Source organism: Pan paniscus, chromosome 12 (assembly GCF_029289425.2).
Source record: "Pan paniscus chromosome 12, NHGRI_mPanPan1-v2.0_pri, whole genome shotgun sequence".
Lineage (NCBI taxonomy): Eukaryota > Metazoa > Chordata > Mammalia > Primates > Hominidae > Pan > Pan paniscus.
The window spans coordinates 48,558,292-48,579,908 of NC_073261.2; the positions used below are offsets into that span (position 1 = coordinate 48,558,292).

Here is a 21,617-nt window from a genome sequence, read left to right on the forward strand (position 1 = left end):
TAATTATTTGTGCTCAATTATAAACTGAAAAAGTAAATAGAGTCCCTTTTTATACTATTCCGAGAGGCACTATCTACTAAATATATTTTTGAGAATTGAAAGAATATTCATGTGTGAATGCATACACATTATTATAAGCCTTTTTATTTTACGTTTTCATTTTTTTCTTAACTATGCGTCATGCGTCTCTCCATGTTAGTATATAAGGATTTACCACACTGTTTCAAATCATTGTAAAGTATTAAAACTACAGATACTTTGTAGTTACTTAATCCATACATGATTAAAATACACTGAGAATTTCAAAATGTAAATAGTATGCGTATGTAAACTAAACATATTACATAAGTAGATGCACATGCATATGGAAAACCAAAAGGAATTTTTTTTTTTTTTTAAGGATTTTTAGTATTTTAATACAGCTCCAATCAGTGTGTCTGGTTCATTTTAGTTCCTTCACTGCCAAACCAGGGGGCAGGGACTACAGTTTATCTGCCTTCTCTTTGTCAGTGATGACCAGGGTGTAAAGGTATTTGCTGTGTCGAACTTTAAACTTCACATTGTCCTTATTTTTCTTGATCTTGACGGATTTGGCATCCTTTCATCGGACTGTGAGCAGAAAATCCTTGATTTCCTCAATTTTCCGAGGCATGGCGACGAGGCGAACTGGGAGCTGGCGCGGACCGGGACAGCGAGCAGCAACCGGGAAAAAAAAAAAAAGGAATTTTTACAATCATTTTGTGAAGTCTCTGTTTATGCACATACTTTTTGAATCCATGGAAGTTATTTTAATTGGATAAGTTTCTAAATATTAAATCACTTAAGGAAAATAAATATATTTTTAGAATTTTAATTAAATTTGCAAAATTGACCTGCACAAAGACTGAAACAGTTCATGTCATTTACTGTCAGTAGTGAGAAATTTTAATATTTTGGTAAGTGTGAGGCATTTTGTTGAATGTCAGACATGAATTTGTTAATAAAACAGACGTAGGCTGGGCGCAGTGGCTCATGTCTGTAATCTCAGCACATTAGGAGGCTGAGGTAGGAGGATGGATCATTTAAGCCCAGGAGGTAGAGACTGCATTAAGTTATGATCATGCCCCTGCATTCCAGCCTGGATGACAGAGCAAGGCCCTGTCTCAAAAAACAAAACAAAACAAAACAAAACAACACAAAACAACAACTAAAAAAAATAAAATAAAATAGGCACATAATATATACTTAAGGGAAAGGCAGCTTCATAAAAATGTCAAAAATGTTGATACAGTTACAATGGAAAAATATAAGTTAGTGTTGAAATATGTTAAGAGTTCTGAAAAAAAAAAGATTCTGCGATGGATCTTAGGGAATCCAATTTAAGTCTTCCATTAATGTACTATGCTTTTGTTATTATTTTTTCCTTTATGTCCTGTGAAGTTTCCCTTAGAGTCATGCGCAGTTTGCTGGAATACCCTGAGAATGTGGGAAAATTATAAAATTTCTAAAACTTTGTAATTTCAGACCCACAAACATGAGTAGTGATGACCTTCAATAAATCAGTGAAATAGCATAGTAAAGTCAAAGATTAAGTAAACTGAGCTTAACTCCTGCCACAGTTAGAGAAGTAAACATTATTTCTTTTGGTTATGTTTTTCTTCACATGGCAGTATCATTTGCAATTGCTCTTCCCATAACCATGAAAATATATCCCAATGATAGGTTAATGAACACAATCAGGGGCAATGCAACTTGTGCCTCAGTGCAGAGGTGCCCACACTCAGTGATCTCATATGAACAATCATTAAAATCAGTTGGCATAATTGAGGAATGGATGTCCCTTAATCAGCAGTTTCGGATGAGAAACCATTGATAACAGTAATGTGCTTGTCAGAAATGTGATAAGCACAAACTTATGAAAGATGTTATTTCTGAAAGATCAGTCACTATTTTAATTATTCTTTCACAGGATAAAAATAAGCAAATTTTATATTAACAAAGAAATAAATGCTAAAATTTAAAATGGTAGCCCTTAGCAAGACCTACTGATTCAAATCTCAAGCATCTGTTTTTCAGTAATTATTTTAATTTCTGTATTTTACCAATATATTTTGTCCAATTAACATTTAAAATTACTTTTGGGTCAGGAAGCTTTCAAAATCTTGGTCATGATGCAATGGCTAAAGTTTCTGGTGAACTTCTCAATATCAGTAACTATGTTGTATAGCCCCAATTTAGACGTTTTGACAACGATGAATAATTCCAGTTTTTTCCAAGACAACCCTAGTCATACAAAAGGACAAATAAATGGGATTGCAGAATGTCATAGTTAGATGATGATAATAACATTAGCAAATATAATAATAACCAAATACAGTAACAACTGATATTTATTTATGATTGAAAAGGTCCAGAGTTTATGTGAAATATTGTTTTAATCAGGATAAAATAGGTTTATGTTACATTTGGATTACACACACACATGCGCACACAAGCATATACACATAGAAACAAGTTCATTTCTAGCTTACATGAAATCCTTTATAGGTGTCATGAATGTAGAAAGCAGCTGACCTTCATGGAGCTATTCAGTGGTCTGAGCTGCTGCAGTTTTGTCCTGCTGACAATGGCCACTCATGCCTCTGAAGGCGAAGAAACAGAGAATGGTGCACTAATGCCTACTGCTGTATACTTTCGTCTTGGAGAAGGCACTCTGAACTTCTGTTCTCAGCTCATTGGCTCTGCCATGTATATATGAGGAATGAAGGGAAGCAGGCACTATCTGAGGAGCGGCCATAAGCACTTTGTGTGAATTTAATGTTCGTAACAACCCAGCATAAGAAAGAAAGAAAGCTACCTCAACGAGTCAAGAAAGTTTACGATTAAAGACACGCAATTTCAGTTTTGTATCCTCTGTTGATGTCTTCACATTGAAAATGAAATTACTGCCACATATAAGTAATTAAAGAAGTATTATCCAGCAAGATCACTCATTTGAACTATGTAAATATATAAAACATATTTTTATGCCTAACAGCCTACTGAAATAGTTATAATAACAGAGCATTTAACACATACAGTAAGTGACAGTTTTGATTAAATAATATTCAGTAGATACATACATATTATAGGCATATATATAATGAAATAACACAATATTTGAAATAATTAGTAAAAATTACCTACTGAATAGCAGTTTACAAAGTACTTTCAAACCATCCTTTGGTTGATGAAAAGCAGCTAAACACAGTGATTAATAGCACAGATCTTGGAGTCTGGATTGCTTGGGGTGCATTTGGTAAACACTTAATTCTGCGTTTCTATTCTGTCTGTAAAACATCAATGATAATAGGACCTAGCTCATAAGGCCATGTGCAAATTAAATGAATGAATACATATAATGTTCTTAGAACCATGCCTGGAATATAGCAAACATACAATAAATGCTATTTTTGTAGCTATTATATAAATCTTCCAGTTGCTTCTAGGGAAGCTTCCAGTTGCTTCTAGTTAATATTATAAGATTGGCTCTTGTACTCATGAAGATATCCAGGCTCAGAAAGTGGAGTAATGAGCCCAAACATCACTTACTGTTGTACTTCATGTCTAGAAGTAGAGGCAATAAGTAAAACTCAAGGATTAGCAGCTTTCCAAACATTTCTCTATTCAAGTCGTAAAAATCAGCAAAATTTTCATGCATGTTTTTAGTGTTTAGGTGGTGATTGTCTGGGACCTGTGATTGCATATAAAAGACTCATGATTGAATGAAAACTAGTTTGCCATTTTTCTAATACCTCACAGGAGTTTATTCACATAATTAAATTTATAATCTATGTACTGACAAACTCATAATGTGTCTCAGTGTAAAAATCCTCATTCACATTCTTCTTACTGTTATATTCATTTTCTAGGTTCAGGCACAGGGGTGGAGTGTGAGGAGAGGCAGTGATATGCTTTAGTAAGAATAGAATATTTTCTTAGTCATACAGCTCTGGATGCAAAATATACTTCTGTCATTAACCAGCTGAACAACAATAGAAATGTCTTTTTAAAAGTTAGCCCTCCTCTGTAGAACAAAAATTTAAATAGCTTTCCCATATGTTATTGTAGGAATTAAAAGGTAGTTTAAGTTTCCCTTGGTCAACTTAAAAATGATTCAATGTATGCATCTTGTGTTGGAACACAGATTTTCATGAATTTATGGAATGAACCAGTAAAAGTCAAACTATAATTACCCATTAAGGGAAATAATCTACTACTGTTATTAAAACAATAGAATCTTAGGAGTGTTTTATGACTCTGGCATATCTTGTCCTTTGAATGAATTAATCTAAGGTCAGATAAAGGAAAAATAATATTTGGCTTTCTTTACTTTTTTAGTTAATGAACACAGAGGTTTCTTGAAACACCAGAGTAAATTTCAGCCAAAAAAGAGCAACTGGCTATTAGCTAATGCAATCTGCCCAATTGCAAACTAAAATGTCTACAGAAAATCAAAAATTATGGAAATGAAAAGAGACTGTGAAAACTAAGACTAACAAATAATTTAATTTAGATTTTGGAGTCTCCATCCACTGAAAGGCATTTAGCACCAAATTTTAAAAAATGCAGAAGCCTAATTAATATATCATTGTGGGGAGCAAGAAAATATTCTGTACTTCTCCCATTTCTAACCATGCTTGGGAGACAGAGACCTGTGTTTTTATTCTTTCCACTGACAGAAATTCGCCTTTCAGATGTAACCTACCTACATCTCTTATATATTTCAGATAACAATATGGCAAAAATATAATAGTTGAGGGTGCACTGAAAACTAAAAGTTATAAAATGCACCACATAAATATATACATCTACAATATGCTGCAAAACTTAAAAAATAAAAATTATTTAAAAAGACAAAAAATAAAAATAAAAATTTGAAGTGATTAACAGTATTGTTTTTGAAATGAAATTCTTGGACAAGATACTATGTTTTGTCTATAAAATGTAATACTGTACTTACCTCATAGAATTGAATGATGGATGCATTAATTTTAGATTTCCTTAATTCCCAGAAATGTGAGAATGACTTAGTCTTCACAGATTAAACGTAAGTTTGCTGAATGTAGAATTCACAGTTGGTAGAGTTGAGGTTCAAAATTTTATGTGTTTTCTTTAATTGTCTTTCTATGTAATGTTGTACAGAAATCTGAGAAAACCTGATTTTGGAAAAAAATAATAATTATTAGTTTTAAATTCCCTGATTTTTGTGAATTTAGAACTGATTAAGTAAAGAGATACAAATGATGTGATACTAAAAGTTCACACATTGTGTTTGGACAAATAAATTGGTACAAGTAGATGAAGGAAATTGCTAGTGTGGCTTCAAATCCTTAAACTTTCCCTTACCTTTGGATCCAAGGATGCCAATATGTGTAATTTATTACTAAATACTCAGGAAAACAAAAATATATGAAGAAAAATATGCTTTTGATTATGAAAGCCTGGAAATACACTTTTCATTGATAAAGAATAAATACAGCTGTCTAACAGAATAAAATGCAGCCACTAAAAATAATGACATAAAGAAAGAAATAGGTACATGGAAAACAATTCTTAATATGTTAAAAACAGTTCTTAAAACAGTATTTGTAACGTGATTCCATTTTTTTGCATGTCTTATTTTACTTTATTAAAAATTATAACGTGACATGTAAAATGTTTAAGGTAATTTTTCTAGGTATTGACCCTTAGTTTATCTATTTTCTTGTAGTTTATTTCCTGTTTGATCTTATTATTTTTGAGACTGAACTCACTTAAATAAAATAATTCAAGAAAAATAAAATCAACTTTTAAAATCTAATAGGGTGTTTTTGGATCTTTTGTGTTGTTTGTGGTATTGCTAGGCTGATAATTAATGCTCTCTAGGTTTACCAAAAAAAAAAAAAAAAGGTATTTTTACTTATTTTCTTCTCTTTCTTTGAAACACCCTGTCCCCTAGCCCATAGAATTTTATACAGTTTCAAAGACATACTATTTGAGAACCGTTAAAGTAGCTGGCAAATAATATGTTTTAAAAGGACAAAAGCGATTTTCGTAAATGCAATAATCTTATATCTCATTTAGCATACCAAGTAGAGGGCTATTTTTGTGTGTATATGTGTGTAGGCTGTGTGTGTGTTTATTTTCCAGTCTGCTCTTAGAACATTGGCCTCTTCTTGTTTACACTAAACATAAACCACTTTTATCATTAAAATGACACGTTTTTAAAAATTAAATCACTGTTTTGTTCTTTGCCTAACATTATTCCCTCAACACCACAGATAATTTGTATATCAGCTAAAAAACATGAAACTATAAAAGCAAATTTCATGGTTTTTGCAGTTCTCACCCTTTGAGAAAATATTGTTATCTTTTATAAATAAATGCAAGGGCTGTAATTTTCAGGAAGCACAATCACATGTTTAAGTTAAAGGTATCCCTTTTTACAACTTTTGACCTTTCTAATAGTCAAGGCAAGATATGTAATTGATGCATATTCTTTAATGGCTCTAAAGGAATGAGTAAAAGTGACCTTTTGATAGCAGCTCTACTTAGTGATTGTGCCAAGCCTGCAATTGGCATAATAGAATTTACAAAATGGGGCCCAGGTGTGTGAGTGTGTGTGAATGTGTGTGGTCTTTAAATACCCATAATGAAATTGAAATACTAACTCGACATAGGCTTTCTGCCAGCTGGTCTTAGACAAATAACATTCAGCTCTTTTATGGTTCACCTTCAGGTGACAGACCTTTAGATTGCAAGTTTTCTGTTTTGTTTTGTTTTGATTTTTAAATTTTTATTTAGCCACTGCATCAAATCTAGCAGTACAATGGGGTAACAACTGAATAATAAAATCAATTACATTGTGTTTCCCAGGCTTTTTTAGCACTTTTGCATTTATAAGCTCATTTATTTCTTATATCATAGAAGATAGATATTAATATATGCATAATTTTTCACACAAAATAAAACAGAGATTAACTTAATTCAGAGATGGATTTCAAGCTTAAATCTTGCATTTATACAGTCTGTTTTCTTTTCATTACAACATTTATTTTTACAAAAACATGTATGACTCTTAACAGAATATTGTATAAGGCCACAATTCTCCAGGGATATGAATATAATAAAATTTTCAGAGATGTTTATGAATTTTGCCTGGATTACAAAATTATATTTTACTTCACTAGACTTATCTATTTGGTTAACAATTTATCAGAAATATAATCACTCCACAATATGTCATGTTAGAGAGGCAAATAAAATTATATTTCCCTCAGTTTAGCTTCACAACTATTATAGATTCAAAGATATATATTTAAAAAGAAGAAATGAAGAAAGATAAAAGCCTTACAACTTCCTCACTTCTCAGTGTCTGACACAGAGGAGAAAACAAACAAAAAAACAAAGGCAACTTTAGTTTTTGCTCTGCTTTTGAAGAAAGTAAATAAGTCTGATGTTCTTTAAGCTAAAGTAGAGTGACAAATATATTAAGTGAGTCTCTCAGAAGTCTCTAATTGTTTTTGTTTCTGAGAAAATCAGTTTCTCTTCAAGATCTATTAAAAATCACCTATCAGAGAAAATTCAAAACTAAAAAAAAATAGTTTATAAAAGTTAAAAATCACCTATAGAGGATTACTTCTGATTATAATATTGGAAGATCTTTCCTTCTATGAAAATCTAAAATATCTGGATAAAATAGTCTCATCAAGGAGTATTGTTTTCAAGGAAGCATGGAATAGCTGAATTTCAGTTCATTCGTAGAGGAATGGAGAATGGCAATAAGTTATTGGGAGCAAATCTATGGTGTCAGTTCAGGTAAGCAGATGATATGGCTTGTTGAAAATTATCTAGGTTGAGGAGAGTCTGCTGGCTGAGCTATTAGCAAAAGTGGAGGGCAAGTAGAAATGAAAAGCATCTGAAAGAGTTGAAAATGCAGCAGTAATTTCCTCAATATGATCATTGTTCTTGCACTAACAAGAAGAATTGAGAAAGCCATCAAAAGTTAAAAGCTGGTTATTTAAATAATTGGCAAAATTGATAAATCTCTAACAAGACTTATCCAGAAAAAAAGAAAGAACAAATAAATTAACATTGGTGTTGATAGAAGAATGTCATCATATATTTACAGACTTTAAAAGACACCAAGAGAATAATATGAACAACTTTAGGCCAACACAGTCGACAGCACAGATGAAAGTGGCACATTTTTGAAAAACAGCCAATCTGCAAAACTGACATAAGATGAGGTAGACAACCTCACAAGCCCTATATCTGTTAAATAAATTGAAATAATAAATTTTAAAAGAAACGTCAAATGGTGAATATTATCAAACATTTTATGAAAAAATAATTGTACACAACTATTTTAGAAAATTGGCAGATGGAAAATGTCCTAGCATGTTTAATCACCTACTGTAATCTTAATATTGTACCTTCCTGAGGACATTATAAAAATACAATTTATTAACTGATATAAACATAGTTGCCAAAATTTTTAAGAAAATTATCAAATTGATTTCTGCAATATTGTAAAAAGGAAAATACATTATAACAAGAGGTGATTACTTCAGAAATGCAAAGTTGATTTGACATTTCAAAATCAACCCAGGTATTTCCTTACAGTCACAGAATGTAATTGATAGAAATTATATGATCTCATTAGATGCAGAAAAATTATTTTACAGAATTATTATCCATTCATGATAAAAACCCCTCAGCAAAGTAGCAACAAAAGGGAACTTTCTCATACTAAGAAAGAGCATCTAGAGAAATCAACAATTATCTTCTACTTAATGGAACAACATGATTTCTTCCTAACGTTAGAAAAATGTCAAGCATATCTTCTGTCATAATTACTATTTAGCCTTTACTGGTGGTCTTTTCAGTGCAATAAGGCAATAAAAATAAATAAATAGTATAAATGGCATTAAAAAAGTGTAATTGATTTTATCAGTTGAACATGATTGTTTAAATAAAAATAAAAAGGAATCTACCCTAAGCCTACTAAGTCGAAGAAGTGAAATCAACAAAGGTACATGAAAAAAGTTTAAATGAAAAAGCAAGTGCAATTCTATATATACATATATTTAAAAATCCTTAGAAATTGAATAAAACTTTCAGTGGCAATAGCAGAAAAATAACATAAAACACAAGAAATACATTTAATAAAATATGTGTAAAATATGCTTACTGATAAACACAAAGCATTAGTGAGAAAAAATTACTATAATCTAAATAAATAGATACACAATGCTTCTAGTTGTTAGATGTAATGTCATAAAAATGTTGTTTCTGCCAAAGTGACCTATAGAATCAGTGCAATTCGGATTAATATTCCAAATATATTTTTCGTAGAATTTCATAAAAATGAAGTAAGACTTATACAGTGATATAAAATCTACGGATTTATCACAATTATCTTGACAAAGAAGAATAAATTTGGAAGACTCCATACTATCATATTTTAAGTTCTACTATACACCTATGATAATTAAAATAGTATGAAGTTTCTGCAAGATTAGACAAATAGTGAGAGCAAAATTAGATATACATATATACAATAAATGATTATTTATAAAGTTGCCAATAAAAGCAAAGGTAATAGATATTCATACCTTTTGCTAGAAAAACTGAACCTATAGGAACAAAAATAAACAATGTTGAGCTATATTTCATACCACACAAAGGTGACAGGGATGATTGTAAATCTAAATGTTAAAGTGAAAACTGTATAGCTACATAAAGGAAACATAGAATACACTAATTACTATGATTAAAATAAAACAACTTTTTTTCAGACAGAACTCACAAACACTGAAAATAAAGTAAAATAAACTAATTGATTCCTCTTTTTATCAGAAGAATAGGCCAGCTTCAGATTTAGAGAAAATATTAATAATACATATATCTGACAAAAATCTTCATAAACGAAATACATAAAATAACTCCTGGCTGAGTGTTGTGGCTCATGACTGTAACCCTAGCACTTTGGGAGGCCAAGATGGGTGTATTGCTTGAACCCAGGAATTTTAGACTAGCCTGGGAAACACATCAAAACCCCATCTCTACAAACAATACAAAAATTAGACTGGCATGGTGGAACATTCTGTAGTCCCAGCTACTCAGGAGGTTTAAGTGGAAGGATCACCTAAGCCAGTAGAAGTTGAAGCTACAGTGAGTGGTGATCATGCCACTGCACTTCAGCCTGGGTGACAGCGTGAGAATCGGTCTCAGAAACAAAAACTACAACAACAAAATAACAACTCCAAATCCAATTTTTTAATAGGCAAAGTATGAAAATAATGTTGAAGAGACATTCCACAAGATAAGATATATGAATGGTTACCAAGGATTTGAAAAGATACCCAATATCACTACTGATTAGTGAATAGCCCCTAAGTCAATGTGAGAAATTACTAGAAACCTACTAGAATGATGAAAACTAAACCAAATGTTGAGGAAGATACACAACAACTAGAACATTGCTAGGACAAAACTCGTCAGTAATTGAGTGTAAGTTTATCATAGAGCATCATATGACATAGTAATTTAATGTCTTTCTCAATATTTATATGACTATAAAACAAAATTTATTTCACTATGAGGAAGATTGTGACTCACTGTAAAGGACTGTGAAAGGTAATCTTTGGGTTTTGGTTACACAAGTGTATTAGTTTGTTTCATGCTGCTAATAAACACTTACCTGAGACTGGAAAGAAAAAGAGGTTTAATTGGACTTACAGTTCCACATGACTGGGGAGGCCTCAGAATCATGGGGGCAGTGAAAGGCACTTCTTACATGGTGGTGGCAAGAGAAAAAGAAGAATATGCAAAAGTGGAAATTCCTGATAAACCCATCAGATCTCTTAGACTTATTCACTATGAAGAGAAAAGTATGGAAGAAACCGCTCCCTTGATTCAAATTATCTCCCACCAGGTCCCTCACACAACACTTGGGAATTATGGGAGTACAATTCAAGATGAGATTTGAATAGTGTCACGGAGCCAAACCATATCCTTCTGCACCTGGCATCTCATCTTCACATTACAAAATCAATCATGCCTTCCCAACAGTCCCACAAAGTCCAAAAATCTATAGTCCAAGGTCTCATCTGAGACAAGGCAAGTCCCTTCTGCCTGAGCCTGTAAAATCAAAAGCAAGCTAGTTATTTCCTAGATACAATGGGGGTACAGGTATTGGGCAAATACAGCCATTATAAATGGGAGAAATTGGCCAAAACAAAGGGGCTACAGGCCCCATGCAAGTCTGAAATCCAGTGGGGCAGTCAAATCTTAAAGCTCAAAAATGATCTTTGACTTCGGGTCTCACATCTAGGTCATGTTGATGCAAGAAGTGGTTTCCCATGGTCTTAGGCAGCTCTGCCTATGTTGCTTTTCAAGGTACAGCCTACCTCCTGGCTGCTTTCACGGACTAATGGTGAGTGTCTGTGGCTTTTCCAGGCACAAGGTACAAGCTGGCAGTGTTTCTACCATTTTGGGGTCTGGAGGACGGTGGCCCTTTTCTCCTAGCTCCACTAGGTGTTCCCCCGGTAGAGACAATGTGTGGGGGATCCAACCCCACATTTTCCTATTGCACTGCCCTAACAGTGGTTCTCCATGAGAGCCCTGCCCCTGAAGCAAACTTCTGCCTGGGCATCCAGGCATTTTCGTACATCTTCTAAAATCTAGTTGGAGATTCCCAAACCTCAATTCTTAACTTCTGTGCATTTGCAGGCTCAACACCACATGGAAGCTGCCAAGGCTTGAGGCTTGCACTCTCTGAAGCCATGGCCCGAGCTCTATGTTGGCCCCTTTCAGCCATGGCTGAAGCTGCTGGGATGCAGGGCACCAAGACACTAGGCTGCACACAGCACAGGGACCCTGTGCCTGGACAACGAAACCAAATTTTCCTTCTATACCTCCATGCCTGTGGTGGGAGGTGCTGGCACAAAGATCTCTGACATGCCCCTGAGACATTGTCTTGGTGATTAATATTCTGCTCGTTACTTATGCAAATTTCTACAGCTGACTTGAAAAACTTCTCAGAAAATGGGATTTTCTTTTCTATCACATTATCAGGCTGCAAAATTTCCAATCTTTTATTCTCCGTTTCTCTTTTAAAACTGAATGTCTTTAACAGCACCCAAGTTACTTCTTGAATGCTTTGCTGCTTAGAAATTTCTTCTGTTAGATACCTTAAATCGTCTCTTTCAAGTTCAACGTTCCACAAATCTCTGGGGAAAAATGCCTCCAGTCTCTTTGGTAAAACATAACAAGAATCACCTTTGCTCCAAATCCCAAAAAGTTCCTCATTTCCATCCGAGACCACCTCAGCCTGTATGTTATTGTCCACATCGATATCAGCATTTTAGTCAAAGCCATTCAACAAGTCTCTAGGAAGTTCCAAACTTTCCCACACTTTCCAGTCTTCTTCTGAGCCCTCCAAACTGCTACAACCTCCGCCTGTTACCCAGTTCCAAAGTTGCTTCCACATTTTCACTACAGCAGCACTCCACTCTACTGGTACCAATTTACTGTATTAGACTGTTTTCATGCTGCTGATAAAGACATACCTGAGACTGGGGAAAAAATTTAAAAAAAGGTTTAATTGGACTTACAATTCCACATTGCTGGGGAGGCCTCAGAATCATGGTGGGAGGCAAAAAGTACTTTTTACATGGCAGCAGCAAGAGAAAATGATTAAGATGCAAAAGTGGAAACCTCTGATAAAACTGTCAGATCTCGGCTGGGTGCGGTGGCTCACGCCGAGGCAGGTGGATCACGAGGTCAGGAGATCGAGACCATCCTGGCTAACACGGTGAAACCTTGTCTCTACTAAAAATACAAAAAGTTAGCTGGGCATGGTGACGGGCGCCTGTAGTCCCAGCTACTCAGGAGGCTGAGGCGGGAGAATGGCGTGAACCCAGGAGGCAGAGCTTCCAGTGAGCTGAGATCCTGCCACTTACTCCAGCCTGGGCAACAGAGCTAGACTCCGTCTCAAAAAAAAAAAAAAAAATTGGTCACAGCTGGCAGCAGGGAAGGGCAGTCTCCCAGTAGATATTATAGAAAACACCTAAAACTGATGATCAGCAGCTTTCCAATAAGATCTCAGGAGTTGGGTGAGTGGGCTCAAGCATGTGCATTAAGAGGCAAAATGGCAGAGTTTAACTGGTATATCACCTTCCTCTAGAAATGCCACACTGGGAAGGGAAAAACGTCCCAAGTAAGCAGGTGTACAACTCCAGTAAACACAGCACGTGCTCCCCTCTCAAGTGCTCTCAGGCTACTACTCATGCAGACAGCCCACCCCAAGGGAAGAATCATGGGAAGAATGCAAGATCCAAGAAACACATCAACTATACACGTCAACAAGTCAAACCATGCATTTGATCTCTTAGATTGCCCACTTAGCCCTCTTCCAAGTGTACTTTACTTCCTTTCACTCCTGCTCTAAAGCTTTTTAATAAGCTTTCACTTCTGCTCTAAAACTTGCCTTGGTGTCTTCTGCTTTATGCCCCTCAGTCAAATTCTTTCTTCCGGGGAAGCAAGAATTGAGGTTGCTGCAGACTCATACGGATTCACTGCCAGTAACTTGGGCACCTGCCAGCAATAACATACCTAGTTTCCACATGGCTCAGGTACATTCCCCAGTGGTAAGATACTTTTACACTTCACCTTCTTTGGCTGGAGGTGTTCAACCCCTGTATGCAGTTTCCTTCTGTCTTTTCACTCTCCTGCTTACTAACCAACATTTAGAACAATTTCTCTTGGGAACAAGAGGCTTGCTCCCACACCCCCTGGCTGATCTCTCAGCTCACACTGATGGGTGGCTTGTAGGGGTGGGAAGGAGCTTGAGGTCTACTCCCAGTAGAACTGAGGCACTAATGGCCCTGATGGACAGAAGGCTTTTGAGAACGGTAGAGCTAAAGCCTAAAACTGTGCTATGTCTGGGGTTTCCTCTGCTTTTTCAATTAAAATCAGCTTTCCCAAGAAACTGCACTGCTTATTTACCTGTCTTCTCTGTGTCTGTTCTATTAAGTTGGGGTGCAAAAGTAGCTGCAGTCTTTGCCATTGAAAGTCATGGCAAAAACCGCAATTACTTTTGCACCAACATGACGAAATGGCCTTGGACACCAGCTGGACCATTTGCCTCATGGGCAAATTGCCCCTTTGCTTTCATTTCACATGACACATGACTTATACACACTCTCTGTTATTTGTGCACCTATGATTTTTACTGCACTTGCAGGCAGCAAAGACATGGGCTCCTTGTGGATATCCCTAAGATTTATACTTGTTTTTATCCTACCAGCTCAGGTGATCTCCAACCCTTTCCCTGTCTGCTGGCAAATTGCCAGGCCAGACACTAATTGTAACCTTGGTTCTGCCAGCTCCTTATGACTTACCACATGGTTTTCATTCCTGTTATGCCCCCCAGGGCCAAGTTTTCTGGTGGCTTTTAAAGCAGCTTGTCTGCTTGCATTAGGGCCTCACTTTGACCCTTTAAGATCCCACCTACTTCCTTTTCTTTCAGTTGGCACCCCTTTGGGAGGAGGGAAAATTTTTCCTTTGTAACCTGTGAGTTTTTACCCCAAGCCGCAAGTCTTCCAGAGGTTACTACATTACATCAAGAGGTTAAATAAACATTGCCTTCTTGAAGGCAAGGGCTGCTGTTTTTGTGAGCACATGAAGGCTTTTCATGAGTATTCCTCTCACTTCCTCTCACTTTCTCCTGTAGCCTCCCTTTCTCTAATTACTTCCATTGTCTCAATATGCATCAAAACCTTCAAGGTCATGTTTGAAGGGGGTGGAGAAGGAAGTCCAGTCCCTTGTGGCAGTTAGCTGAAAAACAGGCTTCTCATCTACTTAAAGAACATGGGAAATGGGAATATGACAAAAAAAATCATTTTGTTGCTAAAATGCTTTAAGTAAGAGTCACTATAAAGTCATAGAGACAAAGATATAGGCCAGCCCAAGGCTGCAGGCACAAGAAACCCATAGGACAGAGATGAAATGTTATGGTAGGTAGCTAGTCAGGCACGAGCAGGGCAGCAGAGCCTCCCCACCCGCTGCCACAGCCCACACCAGAATGTCAGGCAACTATAAGGTCAGATGGTTGTTAACTGTCTCTTTAAAATAATAATTTGTCACAACCAGTGCCAGGGAGGGACAATCTTCCAATAGATAGAAAACAGAAGAGTCTGGGTAATCAGCAACTCCCCGATAAGATCTCAGGAGTTGAGTCAGTGAGCTCAAGTATGCACATTAAAGGGAAGAAATGGCAGAATTTAACTGGTATATGAACTTTCTCTAGAAATGCCCCACTGGTAAGAGAAGAATGCCTCAAGTGAGCATGAGTACAACTCCAGTAAACACACTATGCCTGCTCCTTCCTAAGTGCTAGCAGCCACTGATCATGGAGACAGCCAACCCATAAAGGAGAATCAGGGTAAAAGTAATGCAAGACCCCAGAAGTATGCCAATGTATAAAACCCCAAGTCAAAAGGTCAAACCATGCACTTGATCTCTTAAGTTGCCCACTTGGCCTTCTTCCAAGTGTACTGTATTTCCATTCACTCCTGCTCTAAAGCTTTTTAATAAACTTTCACTCCTGCTTTAAAACTTGTCTCGGTGTCTTCTTCTGTCTTATGCACTTCAGTCAAATTCTTTCTTCTGAGGAGGCAAGAATTGAGGTTGCTGGAGACCGGTCTGGATTCTCCACCGCTAACAAGAGCAATAGGATATACCATATAGCCTAGGTGTGTAGTAGCCTATACCATCTAGGTTTGTGTAAGTACATTCTATGATGTTTGCACAATGAAAACTGATATGGTTTGGCTGTGTCCCCACCCAAATCTCATCTTGAATTCCCACATGTTGTTGGAGGGACCTGGTGGGAGGTAACTGAATCATGGGGGCAAGTCTTTTCCATACTGTTCTCATGATAGTGAATAAGTCTCATGAGATCTGATGGTTTTAAAAAGGGGAGTTTCCCTGCACAAGCTCTCTTCTCTTGTCTGCCACCATGTTGAGATATGCCTTTCACCTTCCACCATGATTGTGAGGCCTCCCCAGGATGTGGGACTGTGAGTCCACCAAACCTCTTCTTTTGTAAATTGTCCAGTCTTGGCTAAGTCTTTATCAGCAGCATGAAAACATACTAATACAACAACATTGCCTAATAATACATTTCTCAAAATGTATGCCTTCCACTTACATAACTAATTTTATTTTGTTTATTGCTTTTCCAAGTATTTTAGGGAGCACATCATTATATACTAATGCAAAGCTGATTTTCACAGGAAGTTAGTGCTGTAATGTAACCATGCATTTACTTTAAATACCAAAAGATAATTTTGTCATTCAGGTATGTTCTTTGTCTTGTAGGAAGAATGTCTAATCAAGATGTGTAAGTGAACCCAGAAATTGATTTAGCAAGAAAAATATAGAATTAAAATATGTAAAAGGCTTGAAGTCATGTAGAACAATGAATTCACAGTTGGAACTCTTCAAGGCATTAATATTTCCTGCACCCACTTCTCATAATCTTCTCCCGGATTTCCACAGGGTCAGCTTTCTCTTTTCCTCCACTCTCTTTCCTCCTTCCCTCTAGTATGTATGTATGTCTACATATGTATGTCTACATGTGAGAGGATGTGTGTGCGTCTTTGTGTTTATGTATGTATGTACATATGTTTATCATAACTTTAGTAAATATAAGCTTTTTGAAGTCAGAGATTTTATCCTAATTATGAGACATAGTCTTATAAAGGGACATTATCACAATGTCTGGGACATTGACTCTGTATTAAGTTTGGTGTTTGTAATTTTTGTCTTTGATTGATTGTGTGTGTGTATTTAACAGGGAGATGGATAGAGCTGGAGGGTATTATCCTTAGGAAACTACCACAGGAACAGAAAGCCAAATACCATATATTCTCCCTTATAAGTGGCAGCTAAATAGCTAAATGATGAACACAGGGACACATAGAGGGGAAGAACACACCCTGGGGCCTATAGGATGATGGAGGGTGGGAGGAGGGAGATAATCAGGAAAAATAACTATGGGTACTAGATCGAATACCTGGGTGATAAAATAATCAGTACAACACACCCCCATGACACAAGTTTACCTAAGTAACAAATCTCCACATGTACCCCTGAACTTAAAATAAAAGTTAAACAAACAAACAAACAAACAAAAACCTTGTAACACCTACAGAAATACAGAAGGACAAATGTAGAATACATTATGCAAACAAACAGAATTTCAGATTCCAGTTCCAAGTCAGATCACCACCAGCTGGAATACCCTGGACAAATTCACCCATTCTTTGCAACAGAATGTACACATGGCTTAATGAAATGTACTGGACAATATCTTATGTTAAGTAATTTTTGTTTGTTTTGTTTTTCAAATAAACGTATTTATGATTTTGCTAAAAGAGTAGATTTTAAATGCTCTTGCCACAGAAATAAAATGCATTAACTATGTGAGCTGATAAACATGCTTATTTGCTTGATGCCAGTAACCATTTTGCTATGGATATATATATCAAATAATTTTTGTTTTAAAAAATATTATTTAATCATACTGTGTTGTATACTTTGATGAGAGTCAATTTGAAATGTTTTCCCATCCTACAAAATGGTAACTATGTGAGGTCATGGATATGTTAATTAGCTTGATTATGGTAATCATTTCACAATGTATACATATATCAAAACATCACATTGTATGCCTTAAATATATGCCATTTTCATTTGTCAGTTATGTCTTGATAGAACTGGGAAAATGAAAAATAAAAAAGACATCACTCTCTAAGTGAAAGCAGGGCTGATTTATATGTTTCCAAATTGTTTCATTTTGAAAATTCTATATTTTCTATTTAAGTGTCATGGGCAACTGCCCAGCTGGCCAGTCCTTAATTTGACTCTTACCATATGTAACAAGATATATTCATTTTGGAGAATATATAGGGAAATATTTTCTCCTGTTTTATTCTCCCATCTTTTCTCTCATTACATCTTTTTACTTCAGGGCTTTTTAAAAACATAGTTATGGCACTTATACTACTAGTGATATTTTCATAGTAATTATAGCAATATGTGAGCACTTTTCAGGACCAAATAAAACATGTCTCCAGACTTGATTTTGATCTCGTATTTCAAATTGAACTTCACGTTTCTTTTAGATATTTGTAAATATATCACTGCAATTGCAAGGTTGATGTTGGTGGTGCTTTAGTTTATATAGCATACACTTATCATGATATCAGCTATCGGTATCAGTTAATAGATCTGTCTCAGTCCCATTGTTTGTGTTTTAGAGATGATATTTTTATTTTTATATTTTCAGTTTCCTTTTTACTCCATTTTGAAATTAATTTCAATTTATATTATAGAAGGGTTATTTAAAATTGTAAAGAAAAATTTCCAGGCTCTGTCAATTATATGTAGATTACATGAATTGCAGCTTACTAATGGATTAAATCTTAAACATCACCTCTTTTATTCTACATATGAGTATAATTGAGTAGTGGAACTACACTGACATATCCCCACCACAAATAAATGAGAGAAATTAACATTAAAATTTAAGTAAGATGCACAAATTTCACAGTTTTCAGGATTTCATGAAAACATGCTATACACGTAGACACATTAGCATGTTTCGTTTCCATTTAAAATCAGTCTGTTACTATCAATTTGAAAATCAGCTGAGTGAAAAATCTTTTAATATGATGAAGCTGCTCTTTCATCAGATTCTGGAAGTTACACAGAACATTGCTCTAAATCAGAGGTTGGCAAAATTTTTCTGTATATTAAATAGTTTAGTTTTATTGGGCATATAGGCTGTGTTGCAATTAGTTAAGTTTTCTGTTATATCAAAAAAGTAGCTTTAGACAATACATAAACAAATGAATATAACTATGTTCCAATAGAGCTTAATTTACAAAAACAGGTGGAGAGGTAGATTTTACCTACAAGTTATAGTTTTCAAACTTCTGCCTTAGATGAAGCAATGAAAGAGAAGAAACAAATTATGGGAAGCTTTTAACTTATATAAATATTAATTTGTTAAAATTATAAATTATTAAAATACTGATATAACACATAATGAAAATAATTACTTTTATAATAGGTATAAATGTCACAGTTACGTTAATGAAACAGTACTCAAGGGCTGTGATATGGTTTGGCTGTGTCCCCACCCAAATCTCATCTTGAATTGTAACTCCCACAATTCCCACATGTTGTGGGAGAAACCTGGTGGGAGGTAACTGAACATGGAAGCAGGTTTTTCCTGTGCTGTTCTCAGGATAGTAAATAAGTATCACGAGATTTGACAGTATTAAAAACGTGAGTTTTCCTGCACAAGCTTTCTTCTCTTGTCTTCCACCATGTGAGACGTGCCTTCACCTTCTGCCATGATTGTGAGGCCTCCCCAGCCATGTGGAACTGTAAGTCCATTGAACCTCCTTCTTTTGTAATTGCCCAGTCTTGGGTATGTCTTTATCAGCAGCATGAAAACAGACTAAATTGATGCCAGGAGTGAGGTGCTGCTGAAAAGATACCTAAAAATGTGGGAGTAACTTTGGAACTAGGTAATAGGCAGAGGTTGGAACAGTTTGGAGGGCTCAGAAAAAGACAGGAAAATGTGGGAAAGTTTCAAACTTCCTAGAGTCTTGTGAATGACTTTGCCCAAAATGCTGATAATGATATGGACAATGAAATCCAGGCTAAGTTGGTTTCAGGTGAAGATGAGGAACTTGTTGAGAAGTGGAGCAAAGGTGAGTCTTGTTATGTTTTACCAAAACACTGGTGGCATTTTGCCCCTGCCATAGAGAATTGTGGAACTTTGAACTTGAGAGAGATGATTTAGGGTATCTGGAGGAAGAAATTTCTAAGCAGCAAAGCATTCAAGAGGTTACTTGGGTGCTGTTAAAGGTTTTAAAAGAGAAACAGACCATAAAATACTGGAAAATTTGTAGCCTGACAATGTGGTAGAAAAGAAAATCCCATTTTCTGAGAAGAAATTCAAGGTGACTGCAGAAATTTGCATAAGTAACAAGGAGCAGAATATTAATCACCAAGACAATGGAGAAAATGTCTCCAGGGCATGTCAGAGACCTTTATGGCAGCCCCTCCCATCATAGGCCTGAAGGTTTAGAAGGAAAAAGTTGTTTTGTGGGCTGAGTCCAGAGTCCCTGTGCTGTGTGCAGCCTAGGGACTTGTGTCCTGAATCCCAGCAGCTTCAGCCATGGCTTAAAGGGGCCAACGTAGAGCTCAGCCCATGGCTTCAGAGGGTGGAAGCCTCAGGCCTTGGCAGCTTCCACGTGGTGTTGAGCCTGCGAGGGCACAGAAGTCAAGAATTGAGGTTTGGAAACCTCTACCTAGATTTCAGAAGATGAATGGAAATGCCTGGATACCCAGGCTAAAGTTTGCCGCAGGGGCAGGGATCTCATGGAGAACATCTGCTATGGCAGTGAAAAAGGGAACTATGGGGTTGGAATCCCCACACAGAGTCCCTACTGGGAAACCACCCTGTGGAGCTATGAGAAGAGGGCCGCTGTCTTCCCGATCCCAGAATGGTAGATCCACTGCCAGCTTGTACCATGTCCCTGGAAAAGCCACAGACCCTCAATGCCAGCCCATGAAACATGAAAGCATCCGGGAGGGAGGCTGTACCCTGCAAAGCCACAGGGGCAGAGCTGTCCAAGACCAGGGGAACTTACCTCTTGCATCAGTGTTATTGAATGTGAGACATGGAGTCAAAGCAGATAATTTTGGAGCTTTAAAATTTGCCTGCCCTGCTGGATATCGGACCTCCATTGGGTCCATAGCCCCTTTGTTTTGGGGATGGCTGTATTTACCCAATACCTGTACCCCCATTGTATCTAGGAAGTAACTAACTTGCTTTTGATTTTACAGGCTCAGAGGTGGAAGAGACTTGCCTTGTCTCAGATGTGGCTTTGGACTGTGGACTTTTGAGTTAATGCCAAAATAAGTTAAGACTTTGGGAGACTGTTGGGAAGACATTAATGGTTTTGAAATGTGAGGGCATGAGATTTGGGAGGGGCCAGAGGCAGAATGACATGGTTTGGCTGTGCCCCCCACCCAAATCTCATCTTGAATTGTATCTTCCATAATTCCTACATGTCATGGGAGGAACCCAGTGGGAGTTAATTGAATCATGGGGATGGGTCTTTTCTGTGCTGTTCTCATGATAGTAAATTAGTTTCACAAGATCTGATGTTTTTAAAAATGAGAGTTTCCCTGCACAAGCTCTCTTCTCTTGTCTGCCACCATGTAAGACACGCCTTTTACCTTCTGCCATGATTGTGGAGCCTCCCCAGGTATGTACAACCGTAAGTCCATTAAACCTCCTTCTTTTGTAAATTGCCCAGTTTCTGTTATGTCTTTATCAGCAGTGTGAAAATGGACTAATACAGGCTATAATCAGAAATGGTTTTATGTTGTACTATCATTATCCTTTTACTTTTGTTTTGTGTGTGATTTTTTTGCTACTGGTCAAGGAAAATTAGGATAAGCTCCATGATATTTGGATCACTGTCAGATAAAATTGCAATCTCAATTAATTAATAATATGT

The 21,617-nt window shown here is 36.2% G+C and overlaps 1 pseudogene; it reads right to left on the bottom strand.

The window, feature by feature from the left end:
* Positions 1-382: 382 nt before the first annotated feature.
* LOC117978994 (large ribosomal subunit protein eL38-like) lies at positions 383-1,584 on the bottom strand (annotated as a pseudogene).
* Between the last annotated feature and the right edge of the window lie 20,033 nt (positions 1,585-21,617).